Source organism: Pongo pygmaeus, chromosome 15, assembly GCF_028885625.2.
Source record: "Pongo pygmaeus isolate AG05252 chromosome 15, NHGRI_mPonPyg2-v2.0_pri, whole genome shotgun sequence".
Classification (NCBI taxonomy): domain Eukaryota; kingdom Metazoa; phylum Chordata; class Mammalia; order Primates; family Hominidae; genus Pongo; species Pongo pygmaeus.
In genome coordinates, this window is record NC_072388.2 from 61,713,186 (window position 1) to 61,735,011 (window position 21,826).

Consider the following 21,826-nt stretch of genomic DNA (forward strand, 5'->3'; position numbering starts at 1 on the left):
CTTACTCAAAAAGGTAGCACATCTAACGTAAAACTTTTAAGTAAAATCTCCTTTCATGAGCAATGAGTATAGTTCTATTCAACTGCATAGGGTTTTCTCAGCATTTTAATATCTAGACCACGTTCACTGTTTATTGGCTCATTCATTTATTGAGAGTGTATTAGGTGTTAGACACCATGCTAGGCTTTGGTTAGGAAAGATGAGCCAAAACATGTGCATTTCCTGTGTTCGGTGGAGCTTACAGTCTATCTAAAGGGGAATATCACATAAAACAATCACAAATATAACATATGTATGTCTGTGTGTGTAATCACACACAGACAGACATGCACATACTTGGTGCTGTGAGAATATAGAAAAGGTTGAGCTGACCTTGTCTGGGAAGTCAGAGAAGGCTTCTCTAATGAAATAGTGATTGAGCCGAGATGTAAAGGAAACACAGAAGCTCATTCTGTAACAAAATCCCTTTTTTCTCTTTTACACAAATCTATATTTCACTTGGATCAACACTATTCACAGGTTTCCATTAAGAATGAGAATAATCTATCTTCCTTCAAAAAAAAGGTCGGATACTAAAAATGTACAACTCATTTATCTCTCTGTTGAACAACAAATAGAATATAGATGGGCTTTTCCCCTTTGGCTTTCTAATTGATATTGTTAAATTCATAAAGAGAAATGAATAGACTACTCTTCACATATAAGGGTTATATTGTTTACTCACCATCAATAGAATACAAATTAGGAGAGTTTTTAAAAAATAACAAGACTTTTTTTTCTTGTCTCATTTTATGGTGACATCCATATTCTTTCTCATTCCACTTTCCTCATCAGCAAGAAATGTATATATCTGTAAAGAGAGTTTACTGTACTTGAGAAGGAATCAGAATCCAACTGACCCCAAAGTGTTCTCAAGTACCTTACCTAGGGTGTCTCCAAAGCAAAATAAAAAATGTATCCTGCAATGAACAACGTATAGCACTATCTCAATTCTTCCTGAATTCTTTGTAAAGATTCAGCTTGCATTTTCAACCCTAATCCATTTTCTTAACTTTACAATCCCAATCCCTTCCTGAATTCTGACTATACTTTCCACATGTAGGATGTGTCTCACTGTCTTTCTAGACAGTCTTCTCTCCTTAATTCTTTATTAAATTCTGCTGCTCTGATTTTTTGTTAGTGCAACTTATCCAGGATGTTGGCTTGGATGTGGAATCTCAGAGAAACTAGACAGATCAATCAGACCCTATGACAAAGATCCTGTTTCTCATCTATATGGAAATATAAAATATGACCCAGTCATACCTTGAGTGTTTCAGGAGTGATTACAGGGAAGCAAGATAGATCTAGCCTATTACTCTCCCTTGTTTATGATGCCTGTCACTCTATCAGAGAAGAAATGAGATAAGTCTGCCATGATTTGTCTTCACAGTGCCACACTGACTATTTCCTAGTTTATCATGCATTTTTATTCTCTCCCACATGATGGTCTCATTGACAACTTCATGCAAGTCTGGAAGGAAAGGGCAACTGCCAAGGTTAGTATATAACAAGAGTCCTGAAACCCAGGGAGATCAGTATCCAGGACAGGAAGCCAAGCACTCACTGCAATCCACAAATGCCTGCAGGGTCTGGAAATTGAGGGTCAACTGCCTAGACAAGGAGTCTGAGTAACAAGTATAAGAAACTAAAAGCAAGTAGGATTGCCATACCTAGTCATTCCTTTTTGTCATTCCCTACGCACTCATGGCCTTTCTATAAAACAGGAAGTAGTTCTCAAGCTCATGGGGCCTGGCTGGAGCGGCAAGTGACAAGCACAAAGCAGAGTAGCCTGTGCAACTTCCTCTGGCCCCCGCCCTGCATAACAGCATAATGAAGAACTTAGTGGATCAACCAATAGTCAATGTTCTCCTGCTGTTAGTCACTTGAGGGCATTGTGCAAGATGAAGGTCATCTTCTACCACAATGACATCTTCAAAATATTAAAGATACGTTCCCAAGCATCCCAAGTGTCTCCTTGACTCTCCATTATGAATCCATCCACAAAGACCTTAATTAAATGATTTTCAAACATAATTATGTACACATACTACACAAACTTTTGTGGGTAATGGATTCTATATGTTTTCAGCTCAGTTTGTATAACAGTATATTTCATTTTATTTGACTCAAAAAGGGGGAAAAAAAGTTTATTAAGCATCAATATGTGGTAAACAGGAGGCTGTCATTCTTGAACTCATTTCATCTTCACAGGACTACAGTGATCTCCATTTTACAGGTTAGGAATCTGAAACACAATGAAGTCAACGGGTTTGTTAGTTGTCAGGGGAGCAGAGATGAGCACAGATATGACAGACAGATACATGTGACTTTCAAACACATTCCTGCTTCCTGTTCACCCGCCTACTCAGTAACACAAAAAGAGCCTCCCTGGCCAAGACGGTAGCCTTAGAACATGCTATGATCTGTCCTTCCCACCCCAAATTCCTAAAAATTACAAAACAGCTTGTTGAAACCTAGAGGAAGAATCCTCAGTAAACCTCAAATTCAGGGAAACTGTTAGGAATCCTTGAAAGATAGGAGACAGCACCTAAACAAAGAAGGGACATAAAGCTGCGAACAGCCAGAGGCACAGACTGGAGCCCTCCCGGCAAACAACACTTCACATGTGTCCAGCTGTAGCTGGAGGAATCAGGCTTGTCCTGTGTGACTTCACTGTGAAAGAATTTTTGGAAGCTTGTGCCCAGTATCCTCCAGACTTTGCCCCATGTGCCTTTGCCCTTTGTTGATTTTGCTTTGTATTTTTTTTTTTTTTTTGCTGTAATAAATCTTAGTCATGAGTATCACAATATGGAGTCCTGTGACTCCTTCTAGCAAATCACCAAACTTGGGGGTGGTCTGGGGGATGCTGACTCATCGACCTACTACCTAACCAGGTCCAAATGACTCCTTGAGCAAACTCAACCAAAGTTTTAAGTAAAAGAAAACTAATTGTAGCCAAGCTACTCTCAAACATACAAAACACTATGCTACGTATTTTAAAGGCTAATAGAAACAGACAAGGGATATGGAAGAACAGAAAGTTCTCACACAATTTTAATTATGAGCAAAATTGTAAAAGTCCTAAATAAATTATTAGCAAATCAAATCTAGCTTTTTATTAAAAGAAACATCATGATCAGGTTGCTCAGGCCAAAAACCTCAACCTCTCTCTCTCTTCCTCTCACACCTTATATGCAATTGGTCAGAAAATATCCAGTTACCTCTATTTCAAAATAGAAGTGGATGTTCTTCACCCCCACTGCAATCCACCAGGTCAGTCTCAATCACCTCCCTCCTATATTCCTATAATAAGCTCTTTATATGTCTCCATTTTCTTCCTTTGCTCATCCACCACCCACAACACCACACAGTCTATTTGTCCAGAGTGAGCTCACAGAGACACAGGCAGGTGATGCCATACCTATGCTTAGAACCACACAATGTCAGCCCATCTAACTCAGAGTACAAACCCTCCAAACACACTCTGCTCCTTATATGCTTTGCTCCTTCCGCTTGCCATTGTACTTATCTCTTCTAACTAAAAATACAATATTTCATTTATTATATGTGTTAGTTTTTTTTTTTTTTTTTGCTTTCCATCATTAGCATATCAGCTTCATTATGCCGGGAATTTTTCAGTGTTTTGTTCACTAACATAACTCAAGTGCCTAGAATGGTACCAGTTCCTGTAGGCACTTGATATTTTTTGAATCAGTATGTGACCAAGAATTGAAAAACAGTTCCAGGTAAGAAAGATATCAAGGCAATTCACTACATTAACATGTTACACACACACACACACACACACACACACACACACACACAAGCTTAAGAGATGCTAAAAACTTTCATTTTTAAAAACCTTACAAATTATAAATAGAAGAAAAATTGCCTGTTTTATTAAAGAAATAGCAAACCATGCTTATTATGAAATTGGAAGCATTTCATTAAAATTAGAGAAAGGAAAACAGATGCTCATTTTCATAGATACTAGTACATATTTTATGGGGTGTCCTAGAAATGTAACAAGACAAGGAAAAAAATATTAATAAAACAGTCTAGGATGGAGACAAATAGTCATTATGCAAGATTTTCACTTAATTTAAAAAAACAAATAGAATCAACTGTTAAAATACTAGCACTAAGTTATGTAACGACATAAAATCAACATACAAGAATCAGTAATTCTCCTACACAGCAGCAATAACAAATTGAAAAGGTAGTTTTAGAAAGAACATAAAACAGACATTCAGAGCACAGGCTGTAAAATACCTGGGAATAAATCTAACAAGGAATATTCAAGATCTTTATGGCGACAACTACAAAATGTTTCTCTCTCTCTCTCACGACTCTAACCATGCTGGGCTCTGTACTGTTCTTTGAGCACATCAGGCAGCTTCTCAGCTCACAGTTTTGCACCGGTATTCCCTCTGGAAAGCAGCTTTTTCTCAAGATGTTCACATGGCTCACTTTTTACCCTGATTCAAATGTTACTTTATCAGAGAAGACTCCGCTAATCAAACAGGGTATGTGTGTGCATACACCACACACACACACACACACACATACACACACCCCTCTGTTGTTCTGTCATCCTATACCCTACTTTATTGTATCATAATGGAACATATTATATATTTGTTTCTTATTTCTCTATTTTCTCTCTTCCCTCACTGAAATACAAACTACTACTTAAGAGTAGGGGCATTTAAACAATGATGTATCCCCAACACCTAGAACAGTACTCTAAAATAGTATATACTTAAAAATATTTGTTGAGTGAAGGACACACAAGAATATATGAATAAATGAAGGTATACCATGTACATGGAGAGGAAATGTTGATGGTATAAACAACACAATGATCTTGATTTAACCTATAAATTCAACACAATCTTTTTTTTTTTTTTTTTTTTTTTTTGAGATGGAGTCTTGCTCTTTTACCCAGGCTGGAGTGCGGTGGTGCAATCTCGGCTCACTGCAAGCTCCACCTCCCGGGTTCACATCATTCTCCTACCTCAGCCTCCCGAGTAGCTGGGAAAATTCAACATAATCTTAATCAAAAGCCAAGTAGAATGTTTCCATGGAACTTGATGAGATAATTCTGAAATTCATACAGAAGAGTAAATGATCAGGAATAGACAAAGCCTGGAATTGTACCCTACCAGATACCAAAATATATTACAAAGATGTAAGAATTAAGAAAACATGACATTGATTCAGAAATAGACAACTTGATCAATAAAACAGAAATTAGAGAAGTGGGTCAATATTTGTGAACATTTTGTATATAAGAAAAAAACATCAGCATGTCAGATTATTGGAAGAAGGCTTTTAACTAGCTTTTTTTTTTTTTAACTCAAAAACTGTCAAGTAGCTGGGCATGGTGGCTCACACCTGTAATCCCAGCACTTTGGGAGGGAGGCAGGTGGATCACTTGAGGCCAGGAGTTCCAGACAAGCCTGGCCAACATGGTAAAACCCCGTCTCTACTAAAAATATTTTTAAAATTAGCTGGGCGTGGTGGCAGGCACTTGTAATTGCAGCTACTCGAGAGGCCGAGGCAGGAGAATTGCTTGAACCCAGGAGGCGGATGTTGCAGTGAGCCGAGATCATGCCACTGCACTCCAGCCTGGGTGACAGAGTGAGACTCCTTCTCAAAAAAAAAAAAAAAAGAGTAAAGTGTTTTAGACATACCTCTGTTATACTACTTACAAAATGTGACTCAAGATTATTTTTACCTAAGCCTGCCTACCTATTAGGGTTGCTATGAGGATTACATGAGATAGTGGATGTAAAAGAACAATGAAATGCATTAAAATGTCCCTCACATAATAAATCTCAGTAAATTCAGTGTTAATAATTTTTTCAAATTTTTATTATAATAAATAGAAATTTGGTTGATGACAACCATCAAATCTTATTCTTTGTCTTTTAGTACTTACACTGTTTGCTGAGTTAAATCAGAATCCAGTCTGCTGCTTTCTCTTATCTTGCTTTATCATCATTTACTTCCTTTTATATCTTGATTTCTTTTTTTTTTTTTTTTTTTAGACGGAGTTTCACTCTTGTCACCCTGGCTGGAGTGCAATGGCACAATCTTGGCTCACTGCAGCCTCTGCCTCCCAGGTTCAAGCGATTCTCCTGCCTCAGCCTCCTGAGTAGCTGGGATTATAGGTACCCGCCACCACACCCAGCTATTTTTTGTATTTTTAGTAGAGACGGGTTTTCACCATGTTGGACAGGCTGTCTCAAACTCCTGACCTCAAGCAATCCACCAGCCTCGGCCTCTCAAAGTGCTGGGACTACAGGCGTGAGCCACCGTACCCAGCCATCTAGATTTCTTTTAATAATTGTCTCTAAAAGCAATGTTCCACACACAAATATGACATAGTTAAATATAAAATTAATAGATTTCATAAGCCACTTTAAGTGTGGAAAATGAAGATAGAAAGCTTCAACTATCTTTTTTTTAACACTGAAGAAATTTACAGGCAGTAAGGTATAGTCCCTTCTAGTTTCACAGATTGGTATGTCTGTCTACTTAAGGCTAAACCCCTGCTGGGAATATAAATTGCTACAGAGAGCAAAATGTTTTAAGTTTTTCTTAACTTAAATTGAGATTTATCTAACAAATGTATCTATATTTTCCAGTAATATCTACATAAAATGACTTCTAAATCTGAACTTCGTTAAAATTTTTGTCTAAGGAGTCAAAATGTATGGGGTAAGGTAGTGATTTGTCAAGATTAACGAAGTCCCAGAATAAATCTGATGCATCTTCTTGGCCTCGAATATCAAATTAGCTAGGAATAATCAATACTGATATAAATCAAGAACAGATCATGTGTTAAATGTGAAACTTTTTTTTTTTTTGAGACGGAGTTTTGCTCTTGTCTCCCAGGCTGGAGTGCAGTGGTGCGATCTCGGCTCACTGCAACATCTGCCTCCCAGGTTCAAGTGATTCTCCTGCCTTAGCCTCCTGAGCAGCTGGGACTACAGGCATGTGCCAGCATGCCCTGCTAATTTTTGTATTTTTAGTAGAGATGGGGTTTTACCATATTGGCCAGGCTAGTCTCAAACTCCTGACTTCGTGATCTGCCCGCCTTGGCCTCCCAAAGTGCCGGGATTACAGGCATGAGCCACTGTGCCCGGCCAAGACTTCTTATATTTAGAGGTCAGTGAGCAACTGATTTAGAATTTTAGGTAATGTAGCAATGGTTTGTTTAATTAGTAGGGACCCCTTCTAAATTCAATTTGTATAGCCACCTAGAATAATTATAGTACTTGGGAGAAACTACAAAATAAGAACAATATAAAACACAAGCTTAGATGGTTTTTACTCTATACTAGAAGAAGCATTGTTTCTTAATGATTAATAATCATTACCTAAAATCACATAGTTTGTCAAAAAATTTTATTCATCTTTAAAGCAACTGTAGGGCAGTAATACACTCCTGAGGCTTTTTTTAAAAAATTGCCCTTGGCTTTCATCCCACAGTATAATCTTGAACAGAGGAGCAACAATGTTAGCCTCAAACATCCCAGCTAAAATCCCTCATCATTTATATAAAAATCAAAAATTAATTCTCACTTCAGCCTCAAGCTTGAGAGAGTATCAATAAACACATTCACAAAAATCCCAGTAATGAATGTAATCAGAGTGAAAAAGGCTGCATTTTCAGGAGTAAATGAACATGACTCTCATGTGCTTTCTTAAAATTGAAAAATATGTCAAAGATTATTACAAAAATTAAATTTGCTAATGATGTATAAAGAGCTCTTGCATGCTAACCATATTCCTTCCACAAAAATAGAAATCGTTAATAACCACCTCAACTGAGTTACTCGTGGTGAGTCATCATTTATGTTGGCCTAATGTAGTCTGAGATAGTCTCATTCATGTTTATATTTTCTGGAGGCCCTGAAGCCACCCTTATAAATTGAAAGAGATACAATAATAGAGATAGAGAATGCTACAAGGATTCTGTATCATCATAGAACTCCAATCACAGAATAAATTAAATAAAACTGTACTCAGAGAGAGAGTTGGAAACAGATACTTAAAATAATGTCTTACATAAAACTTCATTAAAAAGGAGGGTGGGGTATACTGTGGTTTTATAATCATTTTTTATAAATGATCAGCACTGTTAATTTCCTAGGAATTTTCCACTGGAAGAGACAAAAATCTTATAGATCTCTCTCTTCTCACATTTACATATATTTTACATGTATACAAAGCATATTACATGTATGTGTTTCTTTGGAGGTCCTTTGCCCCTTCCATCATGTGAGGACAAAACTAGAAGACACCATCTACGAGGAAGCAGACTCTTACCAGACACCACTGGTACCGTGATATTGGACTTCCCAGAACTATGAGAAATAAATTTCTGTTGTTTATAAGCTCCTCAGACTATGGTAATTTCTTACAGCAGCCCAAATAGACTAGATAACACTCACGAGATACCCACATGCCGAACGTGCACACCTCGCCATGTGAGCAGTGAGGACAGGCTGGAAGCAATTTCTCAAACATAAATTATCAGGCACATTCCCATTGGATTTGGGATTTTACGTTCCTTGAAGAATGAAGGTTTTGTTTTAGTCACCTTGTATTTCCAGAGCTGAGCCAGTGCCTGGCACAGAACAGACAATAAGTGTCTTACGGAATCAGGCCAATGCACCACAGGTGTGAACCAGAGCGCTCCCTGCTCCAGTTAAGCAATATGTGAAAAGTCACATATGCCTAACTGGCTTTGCAACTTTGCAACTGGCCAAACTCATGTGAGATTCTTACTAATTATTTGTGTAGAACTAATTGTGCTTTTTTCCTGTTCGTTGAATTAACGTCATAAACTCACTATTTAAATTTGCATATTCTTCTAAGTTCTTCCCTTCCTGTTTCTTGAGAGCGGGGACTATATGTTTTGGCATGACACATTGAATAGAATATTTCAGGTTTATAAGGTTCCAAAACTACTGTCATTTATGGAAGAAACGTGATGAAAACATACTACAGAATACTATAGTAAGAAATATAATTCTTATGGGCAGCATGCTTATATTCTTTCCCAGTAGAGTTAAAGGTTACAAATGCCATTAAAAATGCACATATAATATTTAAACAAGTGAATGCAGTAAAAGTAAAGGTGGAATTATTTATCTTCTATACTCCTTTAGAACAAGGGCTACATACTATTATTCCTGGAATCCTGATGCTGAATACATAGCAGGACCCCAATTTACAATGAAGTGAAAGTATACATAAATGGAAAAAAATGCTATTCCTATAAGCGTTTATAAAAGCTATTTATGAAAGCACCAATAGTTTGGTAACAATCAGTGCTTAAAAACAGTAATAAAAACTTTTTATCGAACATCTACTTGATACTAGGCAGTACTATCAAAGTATTGCATGTACATTACTTCATTTAATCTTAACTACAACTTTAATATGAGATAGGTGTCATAACCCCCACTTGATAAATGAAAAACTGTGTTTTAGAAATGAGTGACTTGCCAAAGTCACCTGCATAGTAAGTGGCTTAGCCAGGGTTTCTTTTTTTTTTTTTTTTTTTTTTGAGATGGAGTCTCGCTTTGTCTCCCAGGCTGGAGTGCAGTGGAGATCTTGGCTCACTGCAAGCTCTGCCTCCCGGGTTCACACCATTCTCCTGCCTCAGCCTCCCGAGTAGCTGGGACTACAGGCGCCCGCCACCACACCCGGCTAATTTTTTTGTATTTTTAGTAGAGACAGGGTTTCACCGTGTTAGCCAGGATGGTCTTGATCTGCTGACCTAGTGATCTGCCTGCCTCAGCCTCCCAAAGTGCTGGGATTACAGGCGTGAGCCACCTTGCCCGGCCAGCCAGGGTTTCAATCCAAGTGTGGCTGATGTTCATGTTCTTAACCACAACCATACCCCAAATAATTGGTTAATTGGAGGAACACTACCAAAAGGAAGATACAATTAAAGAGAAGGACAATAAGTTTCTCAGGCACCCAAATTCCTTAATGTGTTCTTTATAACACTGTCAAAAATTGGCGTCTTCTTAGGGTCACTGCTTAATTTTATTAGACAGAACAAACCTGATGTGAGAAATAATTAACTTCGGGGGAAAGCCCCTGGTTCAATGAAGCCTTTTTATTAGAACGGTAAAACAATTAAGTTTTTTGTGCCATTGAGGTGCCTTCTCTGCTTTTCTGATGAGAAAAAATGTCTTTTTCCACTGCCATACAAACAGTGGATTCTGAAAACCTCCAAGCCAGAAAACACTACTAATGAGATTTGAGAACACAGAGGGGTTCTGGGACTGCATGTTTGAGAGGAGAGACGCACAGCTCAACAGAGGGTCATGCCAATATGCCTGCAGTGTGGCACAGGTGCAAATAAATGCTGAGGCTCTGAAAACAGTCTTCTCATCCTTTACGGCTTTCAGTCCCAACAAATGATTGATTTATTTCAACTGTTAAGGAAAGAGGTCCAGACAAAGTTAAAAATAGCAGAGCCCACATTGTATACCAAGGCAATTTCTTAACAACTTGATCACTGAGAAGAATCCTGAAAATTCTAGAATTCATGTGGGAGCTAAAGAGGTTCATTTTCTAGAAATGCTAGAAATTAGAGTTTGATGATTCCACACCAATGATATTGGAATACAAACTAACATAAAAACTGCAACTTACTCTATAGTTTAAAATATATTTAACTGCCCTGAGAGAAGATATATCAGAAAATGATGACATTTTGATTTGCAATAGTCAATGTAAGATTTGCTTTACGTAATACATAGCTTTACATTGTTATATTCCTTCTTTTGTTCTGTGTTGAATTACCTAATTTATTTTTATGAGACTGAGCTCTGTTTATTTCACTGCAAGACCTGAAATCATGTGTTTACTGCTCCCTACTCAATTTATCTTTAAAGAGGGACAAAAAAGGCAGAAATGGTTTGTTGGGTTTTGTTTGTTTGTCTGTTTTTGCTTTATCTCAAATACAGAGCTTTGCCCAAGATATCCATGCATCCACACAAATGCTGATAATTAATGATGTGAATCAACTGAAATCCATATACCTCTTTATTAGAAAAGCAAAATCTGACCTGAAGACTCAAAGTGTCCTGTGAATGAGAAATTTATCTGCACCAAAATCCAGTATAATACCAAGAATAAAACCCTTTCTAATTGTACATGTAAAATCCTGATTAATACTTGCTCTGACTATTTATTAGAAATGAGATGAGAGAAGAATTCATTCAATATGCCTGCCTGCAAATGGACCAAGCACTCTGACGTGGTACTCTTTCATTGACCCATTTTCACAAATTCATTTAACTACTTGGACATCATCCTCTTAATTCTTAAAACCCAAAGCATACCCCACATTATTCTTAATACCTTAACATTCCTATGGCTCTTTTCTTTTAACATCTAATTGATTTTCCACTGAAATTTCTTTCAAAAGACTGAACTGGAATCCGATTACTCCAAGAAGGATCATATTAACAGTCAAGAATTCAGTTCCTAATCTTTCTATCAAAAGAGGGAAATGCTGTTCAGCATGAGGCAGGGGCCATTTAACCTTCCTCTTTCTCTGCTGTTCCATCTATCTAAAGGATCCTAGTATAGACTCATGACTAAAACCATGGCATTGGCATCAGACTGGCCTATATTCTAATCCTTACTAGATGTGTGATTTGGGGTGAGCCATGGGACGGTTAATGTATTCTCTTTGCCTCATTTTCCTCATCTGAAGAATGTTAATAATAATGTTAAAGTATTAATTGAATCAAATAAGAAAGTGTTTGTGAGAGCTCTTAGTAAACTTTAAAGTAACTGACATATAAGTGTTGGTTACATGTCCTGGCTCTGGGTCCCATTAAAAAGAAGCCATTTCTACAATGTAATGTACAACATACAACTCTACAAGTACAGAAGGCCCCAAAAGCAAGAAACCATAAAAGAAAAGGTCTGTTTGACCATATAAAAATTTAAAATTTCTATGTGGCAAATAATAAATAAATAAATAGTTACTAAAATAGGACTGAAGAATCAACTGTTATCTGGAAAAACTATTTGCAACACATAAGATAAACAAAAGGCTTATATCACTAATATGTTTTTTAAAAAGATCATAAAAGTTAATTTAAAAGAAACAGCATACTAGTAAAAACCATGGATAGAGGACATAGTAGGCAATTTGCAAAACATACAAATGGTCAATAAACATAATAAATACATTCAACATATATTCAAACATAATAAATACATCCAAAATAAAAACCAAACAATAAATTCAAATTCAGACAAGCAGAGGTATTTTTAAATGGGCAAAATCACCATTTGCAAGGAATAAGAGAAATGGACACACTCAAAATATGTCAGTAGAGTGTTAAGTCATTACAGTCTTTCAGGTTTGACACTATATATCCAATAAAAAAATGCATAACCGTTGTGCCAAAAATCTTCTAGAAATTTGCTCCCAATAGGTAATTGTCCATGTACCAAAATACTTATGAAAATCATTTTTATCATAATATTATTTTAATATTAATATTGGAAGTAATTTAAATGTTCTTCAATATAGAATTGCTTAAATAAGGAATGCTACAGCCGTACAAAGTAACACTATACAACCAATCCAAAAACGTGGTATATACTTGTATTTGCTACCACAGAAAAATATCCATGACACACTGTAGGCATAGAAATTGATTACAAAAAAAGTGTAGTATAGTTTCATATATAAAAATGCTATATTTATATATATACATGTGTCTAGAGAAATATCAGAAAGTATATTCATGCAAATGCCACTAGGTAGTGAAGCTTCCAATTATTATGATTTCTCATTTGTATTTTCTGTATTGCTTCATTTTTCTTCACGAGTATGTATTATTTTTACAATCAGAGAAAATGAAGCTATTTTCATTTTATTAGAAAACAAATATACTACTTCCCTAGAGATAATATTTTAATAATGATATAACTGCTCTAGGTCTTTTTCTATATGTTTTATAAAGTTAGAAATGCATTTCTGGGACTCACAGAGATAAAACGAAATTGGAACATTGCAGAGATGATTAAATTGAGAGCATCTCACATTCCAAACTTGAAAACGGCTGCTTTACCAAGTTCCACGTCTTACTAGCTGGGTGGCTTTCTGCAAGTTACTTAATCTCTGTGCGCTCAATTTTCTCTCCTCTGTAAAATATGGGCAATAATAACACTTATCTAGTAAGGTTACTATTAGGATGAAATGAATCAATGTATTTAAAGCTCTTAGATTTATAGCTGACATCCTAGAAAAGAAGTCTGCCGTTCATTGTAAAATGAAATCATACACAATATCTACCTGGCCCATCATGAAAGTACTGATTACTCTTATTATCATCGACCTACTCATCATGTGTCACCTAAGGACACTGTGAGAGGACTAATAATTTTTGCTGTCCCAGAGTATTGACAGTCAAATAGTCTACTGAGCGTGATTACATTTAAATATAGCATCTTCAAACCAAGCGGGGAGAGAGAGAAAGGTCAGCGAAGGCTTAGGAAGGCATACCAGAGAGCCAAAGTCCAGGTATCTGAGGTTGTCCAATTCTGGCAAGGTGATATCAATTACTTTGACAAATCAATAAACTTCTATATTAAACTTTTACTACTACTTTGCATTTATACAGTGCATGACAGTTTTGGGGGAACTTGCCCATCTCCATGATGAGTTGGCAGTCTTTCTGATCATGCTGCCAGTTGAATGTGGGAATGGAGACTGTGCTCAACCAGCATTTTAGGATACCAACTCCTTCAGGGGCAAATGGTACAGAGGAGCTAGAGGCTTAGGAAGAATTATGTGGAGGGATAGGGAAAAGAAGGCAGGTCACGGAGAGAAAATAGCCAGGATAATAATGTATGTCAGTAGCAGCAACAGATTAGCGGCCCCCAGAGAAGAGTTTACATCGTTTCTGGAATTCTCTAGTAAACTCTGGAAAACTTACTCTGAGAACAATAAAAAAATGGGAAAAATGAACCTCTCAGGTTAAAGCAGGGATGCGGAGTGGGGTAAACTTGTTCATTCATTTATTCCAATGTGTCAACTGTGCTAAGTGCTAGGCTTATAATGAGGTACAAAACCCTCACATAACTTCCAGTGTGATGCCCTGCCTGCTCACCTGCCTTACGCCTCCCTGAGTTCCAAGATAACCCCTCAAGAATCTTTGACCTTCCTGTGCAACTTAAAAATCACTAGATTCAGTGTTGTTCTGGGTTCAAAAAAAAATGCTTGAAACAAACTGATTTAGGGTACGTTTGTATCAAGAAATAAAAATTACAATCTTGAAAATGAGAGTCATAAATCATGAAATCTGAAAGACCAATCAATTATTCAAAGCCATTAGATCTGGCTTTATGCAATAAAGATCTGGATTTATGCAAGAAGGAAAAAAATACTGTCTGAAAATGAAAATAAAAATAGAGATATATGTATTACCAAAACTCCCTAAGTCAGAGGTCATGCATTCATTTATAAACTTATGAAACATTCTTATTACACAAAGAAATTATGCAAACTGCAAAAGAGCTTTTTGTTTCAATCAAGTTATTAAATGCATTAATTGCTCTGTGTTATTACTTAAAGGCAGCACAATTAATTTGTCATTCCTACCAATGCCTATGTGTTTTTGTATGGCTCTCTATCTTTAGCTATCCCAAAGTCCTTTCCTAAACATTTATTTTATTTTTATCCTTTGTTGTAGAGCTGCAAAACATGTTTCATCACAGACTGGGAAAGATGACATAAGTTCAGAAACAAAAAAAAAGTCAAATGTGGTTCAGCATGTTCCGTAATTAAACACAGTTGCAGGAATGTGAGGCTTCATTTTTCACTCTCTTGCTATCAAAAACTTACTCACTGATCCACAGTAAAAATAAGAGCTAAAAACCTGTAACTTTTCTAAATAGAAAGAAGATAAATTAAAATCTGTTCTTTAAAATACAGGAAAGTATGATTTATGTTTTCATGATTTTGAAGGTACAGTCTCATAACCTTAACTGAATGTGTAATGTCTAACAGACCATTAAGTAATGGGAAGAAAATGCCAAGTAAAGGGAAGAAAATGTTTTCACTATCACCTAGAAATTCAGTGTGAAGGAGAAGGATTTGGAGATGACTTCAGCCTGGTTTTGTCAAATTATGAATCACCAGCATTCTGGGAAATCTGGACTAAGCCATATGATTTCTCATGGCCATAAATGACCCAGGAAAGCCCTACACCTCTGGACATAGGAAGAACAGACAACCATCCTGCAGAAATCAGAGCAAAAAACACCCTGAAACAACTTCCCATCCATTTCACTGGCTGTTCTAAAAGACTTGAATGAGTCACGACTGACCTGGCTCTTGGGGTTCACCAGCCTAGTTATGACCTGATTTCAGAATGGACAAAGAACGACAGATCTTTTTATCTAACAGCCTTGTGGAGCAAGATTTGATGAATAAAATACATCTTAAGTTGACCTCTTTTGACAGGAACAGACACATAGCGGCTGGATTTTGAGTATTCTGAGAATAGTAACAATAATTTTGTGCTTAAAAGTTTAAAACATGCTTGCAATGTTATTTGACTAGATCTCAAAACAATTGTGTAACATAGGTAGGACTATATAATTATGTCTAGAACCAGAGCTATTTTTCTGGCTTATTATCTATCCTATGATATAATAATGCAAATGATATACATTCTGGGTCCCACCTTATACAGTGCATTTTTAGATTCAGTTGCATATAGGGGTCTTCCCTTGTAATCCCTGAGGTTTTGAGGGCAGGAAAATAATTTTACTTGATTTTCTTAATCCTTAGACATAGATAACTGCATTTATATCTATATCTATAGCTCTATCTATAGCTACATCTACATCTTTATCTGTATGTTTATCCATCTACATGCACAGAGATATGTCAAGGCACTGAAGACACAAATATGTATGCAAACATAAATTTACACTATATAGTAGACATGCATATATATGAAATATTCCAAATAAGCATGTGACTTAATTATTAATAGTTAAATTAACATCTATAAATTCTTTGTTCTGAGTTAAGCAAAGTGTAATAGAATAAAACCAAAGCACATTTTCAACATGTTAAGTGTTGGTTGTATCTAATATCCCTGATGAACACAGATGCAAAAACCATCAACAAAATACCAGCAAACTGAATTCAACAGCATATTAAAAGGATCATACACTATACGCCATGATCAAACGGAATCTATTTCTAGGATGCCAGGATGGTTCAACATGCACCAATCAAAAAATATGTTACACCACATTAACAGAATGAAGAATAAAATTTTTATGACCATCTCAATAGACTCAGAAAAAAACATTTGACATATTTATTGATAAAAACTCTCAACACATTAGGTATAGGAAGAATATAAACTCAACTCAATAAAGGCTATATATGGCAAGCCCACAGCTAACATTATATTCAACAGTGAAAAGCTTAAAGCTTTTTCTGTAAAATCAGAAAAACAAGAATGCCCATTCTCACCACTTCTATTCAATATAGTACCTGAAGTCTTAGAGCAATTAGGCAAAATAAGTAAATAACATCCAATTTAGAAAGGAAACAGTAAAAGTGTCACTGTTTGCAGACCTTATATATAGAAAACCATAAATCTTATATATAGAAAAACATATATCTTATATATAGAATAATCATAAAGACTTCATGACAAAACTGTTAAAATTAAAACAAATTCAGTAAAGTTGCAGTATATGTTATCAACATACAAAAAACAGTTGTGTTTCTATACACTAACAATGAATTATCCAAAACAGAGATTAAGAAAGCAATCCCATTCACAATAGCATCAAGGAGAATAAAATACTTAGTAATAAATTTAACTATGGAAGTGAAAAATCTGTACACTGTAAACTATAAAACAGTGGTGAAAGAAATTGAAGAAGGCACAAATAAATGGAAAGACATCCCATGTTCACAGACTGAAAGAATTAATATTGTCAGAATGCCCACCAAAGGAATCTACACATCAGATTCAATGCAATTCCTATCAAGATTCTAATGACATTTTTCAGAAAAATAGAAAAACAATTATAAAATTCATGTAACCCACAAAAGACCCTGAATAACTAAAGCAATCTTGTGCAAAAAATACAAAGCTAGAGGCATTATTCTCTCTGATTTCAAATTATATTACAAAGCTTCAATAATCAGAATAGTATGGTACTGGCATTAAAACAAACATGTAGACCAATGGAACAGAACAGAGAATCCAAAAATAAACCCACACCTGTAAAGTCAACTAATCTTCAACAAAGATGTCAAGAGTACACAATGGGGAAAGAACAGTATCTGCAATAAATTGTTTTGGGAAAACTAGTTATCTGCATATAAAAGAATAAAATTGGGACTTCATCTCACATCATATCCAAAAATCCACTCAAAATGGATTAAATACTTGAACATAAGAATTGAAATCATAAAAGTCGTAGAAGAAAACATAGAGGGAAATTTCCTTAAAATTGGTCTTGGCAATGATTTTTTTGATATGACACCAAAAGTACAAGCAACAAAAGTAAAAACAAACACGTGGGACCACATCAAACAAAATCGTTTCTGCACAGCAAAAGAAACAATTATCAAAATGAAAAGGCGACCTACAGAATGGGAGGAAATATTTGCAAACTACTCATCTAATAAGGGGTTAATATCCAAAATAAGGAACCCATACAACTCAAGAGCAAAGAAACAAATAACCCAACTTTAAAATGGGCAAAGGACCTGAATAGTCATTTCTAAAAAGAAGACATACGAATGGCCAAGAAGCATATGAAAAGGTACTCAACATCATTAGTCATTAGGAAATGCAAGTCTAAACCACAATGAAATGTCACCTCACACATGATAGGATGACTATTATCAAAAAGTCAAAAATAGCAATTGTTCACAATGATATGAAGAAATCACCAACTTATACACTGTTGGTGGGAATGTAGATTAGTACAGCCATTATGGAAAACAGTATGGAGGTTCCTCAAAAAATTAAAAATAGAACCATCATATAATCCAGCAATCTCACTTCTGGGTACTTATCGAAAAGACATGAAATCAGTATTTTGAAGAGGTAGTTGCACTCCTTTGTTCATTGCAGCATTATTTACAATAGCCAAGATATGGAATCAACCTAGTGACCATCAACAGATGAATGAATAAAGAAAATGTTTATATATTTTTAAGTATTATTAAGCCTTGAAAAAAAGAAAATCCTGCTGCCATTTGCAATAACATGGATGAACCTGGAGGACATTATGTTAAGTGAAACAAGCCAGGCACAAAAAGACAATGCATAATCTCACTTACATGTGGAATCTGAAAAAGTTGAACTCATAGAATCAGAGTAGAAAGGTAGTTACCAGGTACTTAGAAGTGCGGGAAATGGGGAGATTCGATCAAAGGGTATGAACTTTCAGTGATAAGATGAGTAAGTTCTGAAGACCTAATGTATAGCATGGCGAATATAGTCAATAATAGTGTATACTTGAAATTTGCTAAGAAAGTATATCTGAAGTATTCTTACCACACACATACACATAAAAGGTAACTGTGAGGTGGTGGATATGTTAATTAGCTTCATTGGGATAATCACTTAAGAATATACATATGTCAAGACATCAATCTGCACATTTTATATATATATACAATTTTTATTTGTCATAGTTATGTGAAAATATAAAAATAAACAAACAAGAAATTGATTGGTTGGCCTGGTGTCTGTAGACCACATTTTGTTGGTTAACCAGAATTTAGATCTATCACTAAGACTAAGGGAGAGAACACAATATAAATTACTGTTTAACTAAAAGACATATGTTTCCCTAGCCCACTTCAACACTAATTAAAGCACACATTCATTTTAAAATGAAAATAAACTACAAAAGGTTTAAAACAAACTAATGTGTGGCATTAAACCATATGGTCTTTCTTTTGTGTAACTGTAGCTTGCATATTTAACTCTTCATCTAAATGTTTCCTTCTCCTCTTTCAAAATTCTCCCAAAGTATACTGTTATATTTATCCTTTCCCCTTGAGTGTTATAATGAATATTCTTCAGCATCCAATTTTTGTCAGCCTAAAATATACTTATATATGTTATATAGGTATACAGATTTTGATACATACTCATTCTGCATTTCACAGGTAAAGACAGAAAAATAAAAATATTAACCGACCCCATCTCAGCACCCCGGCACATATACCTGATTTCTTTTAGTCTTTACATTCCCAATAAGCAGCCATTGTCCTTTGTGCCCACATGTGCATAATCCACAGTCTGGATCATAAGACCACAAAAAAGCTTGTAATCAAGCCTTGTAGACATAATTGTGTACTCTGAAGTTAGATTCCCAATTATGGATTTCCACAGACTATAAATAATAGTTAAATGGTTGAGTGCTCTCTGACATAAAATTAAAGAAGAAAGAAATTCCCACACTAAGAAAAACACGACTTGGAAAAATCAGATAAAATCCTTGCAGTGCTGGCATTTTTTGTCAACGTATAAATTAAAGGCATAGATAAGGTATTCTTCTCACCATTATAGACTTGCACAAGCTTTAAGAATGACAAACGCTATATATTGATAAATATTGTACGAATGCTTCATATATGCTAAAGTAACACACAATAAGCATTTCAAAATGTTTCAGCAGAAAATATTGCAAGTGGATGGCACAGAAGGAAAATAAGGGGAGACAGAAAAATAAATGATGCAAGGAAGACGAGAAGGATAGGCTTGCATCAGCTCTAGAGAATTAAAGAAATTAGTGCTAAGATATCTGATAAGCTAGAAGTATACCTTCATAGTTGCTCTGATAAGTTCTTGAAACCTTCAGGTGGTCATCAGCTCAAACCACTATGTTGGATTTAGGTTAAAAAGCTGCCGGTATCTCAAAGCATAAATGAGAATTTTTCTACGCAACTTAGGAAATCTAAAGTCCCCAAAGAACTAATGCTTGTGCACATGCACACACACACACACACACACACACATGCACACACATATATAAAATGCTAAGGACAACAAACACGAGAAACAAAGAAGAGCCTTGGTGTCTTAGTCCATTTGAGTTACCATAACAAAAAGACTGAGTGGCTTGAAAAACAGAAATTTATTTTTCACAGTTTTGGAGGCGTGAAGTCTGAGATCAGGGTGCCAGCATGGTCAGGCTCTAGTGAGGGCCCTCTTCCTAGCTTGCAGACAGCCAGCTTCTCACTGTGTCTTCATATGGTGGAAGAGAGTCCTGTTGTCTCTCCCTCTTCTTACGAGGAGACCAGCTCCACTGGATCAGGGCTCCACTCTCATTTAACCCATTTAATCTTAATTACCTCCTTAAAGGCTCTGTATCTCATACAGTCACATGAAGGGTTAGGGATTTAACACATGAAATTGAGGGAGACACAATTCAATCCAGTGCATCTGCTTCTTTGGTTATGGGTCAGTGTTCATGAATGATGCAGAGGACTCACAAGTCCTTGACTCCTGCTCTGCCTGTCCCCATTTCACACAGAATAACAGATTATAACAAGCAGAATGTGGATTATAAGCACTGCTGAGGGACAATATAAACCCCACAAAAGGCAAACATTTAAAAAGAAAACAAAAGCTCAACAAGAAGAAAACAATCAGATTCAATAATGGGCAAAGAACTTGAATAGACCCTTCTCCAAAGAACATATACAAAAAGCCAATAGTCACATGAACAGATGTTCAACATCAATAATCATTAGGGAAATGCAAATCAAAACTACAATGAGATACCACCTCACACCATTAAGATGGCTACTCTCAGAAAATAACAAGTGTTGGCAAGGATGTGGAGAAACTGAAACCCTTGTGCACTGTTGGTGGGAATGTGAAATGGTACAAGCACTGTGGAACACACTGTGGTGGTTCCTCAAAATATTAAAAATAAAACTACCATATGATCCAGCAATTTCACTTCTGGATAAACATCCAAAAGAATTGAAAGCAGGGTCTCAAGGAGATATTTATACACCCATGTCTATAGGAGCATTATTCACAGTAGCTAATGTGGAAGCAACCAAGTGTCCATCAACAGATGCATGCATGAACAATATGTAGTATATACATACAAAGGAATATTGTTCACCCTTACAAATGGAAAAATTTGACATATGCCACAAAATGGAGAAATCTTGAGGACACTATGCTAAGTGAAATAATTGAGTCACAAAAATACAAATACTTTTATTCCACTTTATGAAGCACCTAGAATACTCAAATTCATAGAGACAGAAAGTCAGATGGTGGTCTCCAGGGGCTGGTGGGAAAAGGGGAATGGAAGCTACTGTTTCATGGGTAAAGAGTTTTTGTTTTGCAAGATGAGTTATGAGGCTATACAGGGGTTAAGGATGTACAACATTATGAATATATTTAATACCACTGAACTGTATCCTTAAAAACTGTTAAGATAGTAAAATTTATGTTACATATATTTTACTGCAATTTAAAAATGGTGGGTTGTGGAGAAAACAAAACATTAATAGCTCTAAATGAGTTCATGTGTTCTAGCCCCATCAGATTTCATCCTGACACTGTGAAGAACGTGCCAGAGGGATAACTATGCCACTACCAGCTATGTTTGAAAAAGAGTTGGTAAAAGACTAGAAATAAGGCAAACCCAACTGTAGTTTTCAAATAAGAATATGAAAATATGGTGAATTCCAACAGGAGAC

The 21,826-nt window shown here is 35.8% G+C and overlaps 1 protein-coding gene across 1 annotated transcript in view; it reads right to left on the reverse strand.

Moving 5' to 3' along the window:
• Window positions 1-21,826, reverse strand: part of KCNH5 (potassium voltage-gated channel subfamily H member 5) — a 347,265-nt gene that overhangs the window by 209,900 nt on the left and 115,539 nt on the right. The gene's annotated exons all lie outside the window — the stretch shown is intronic.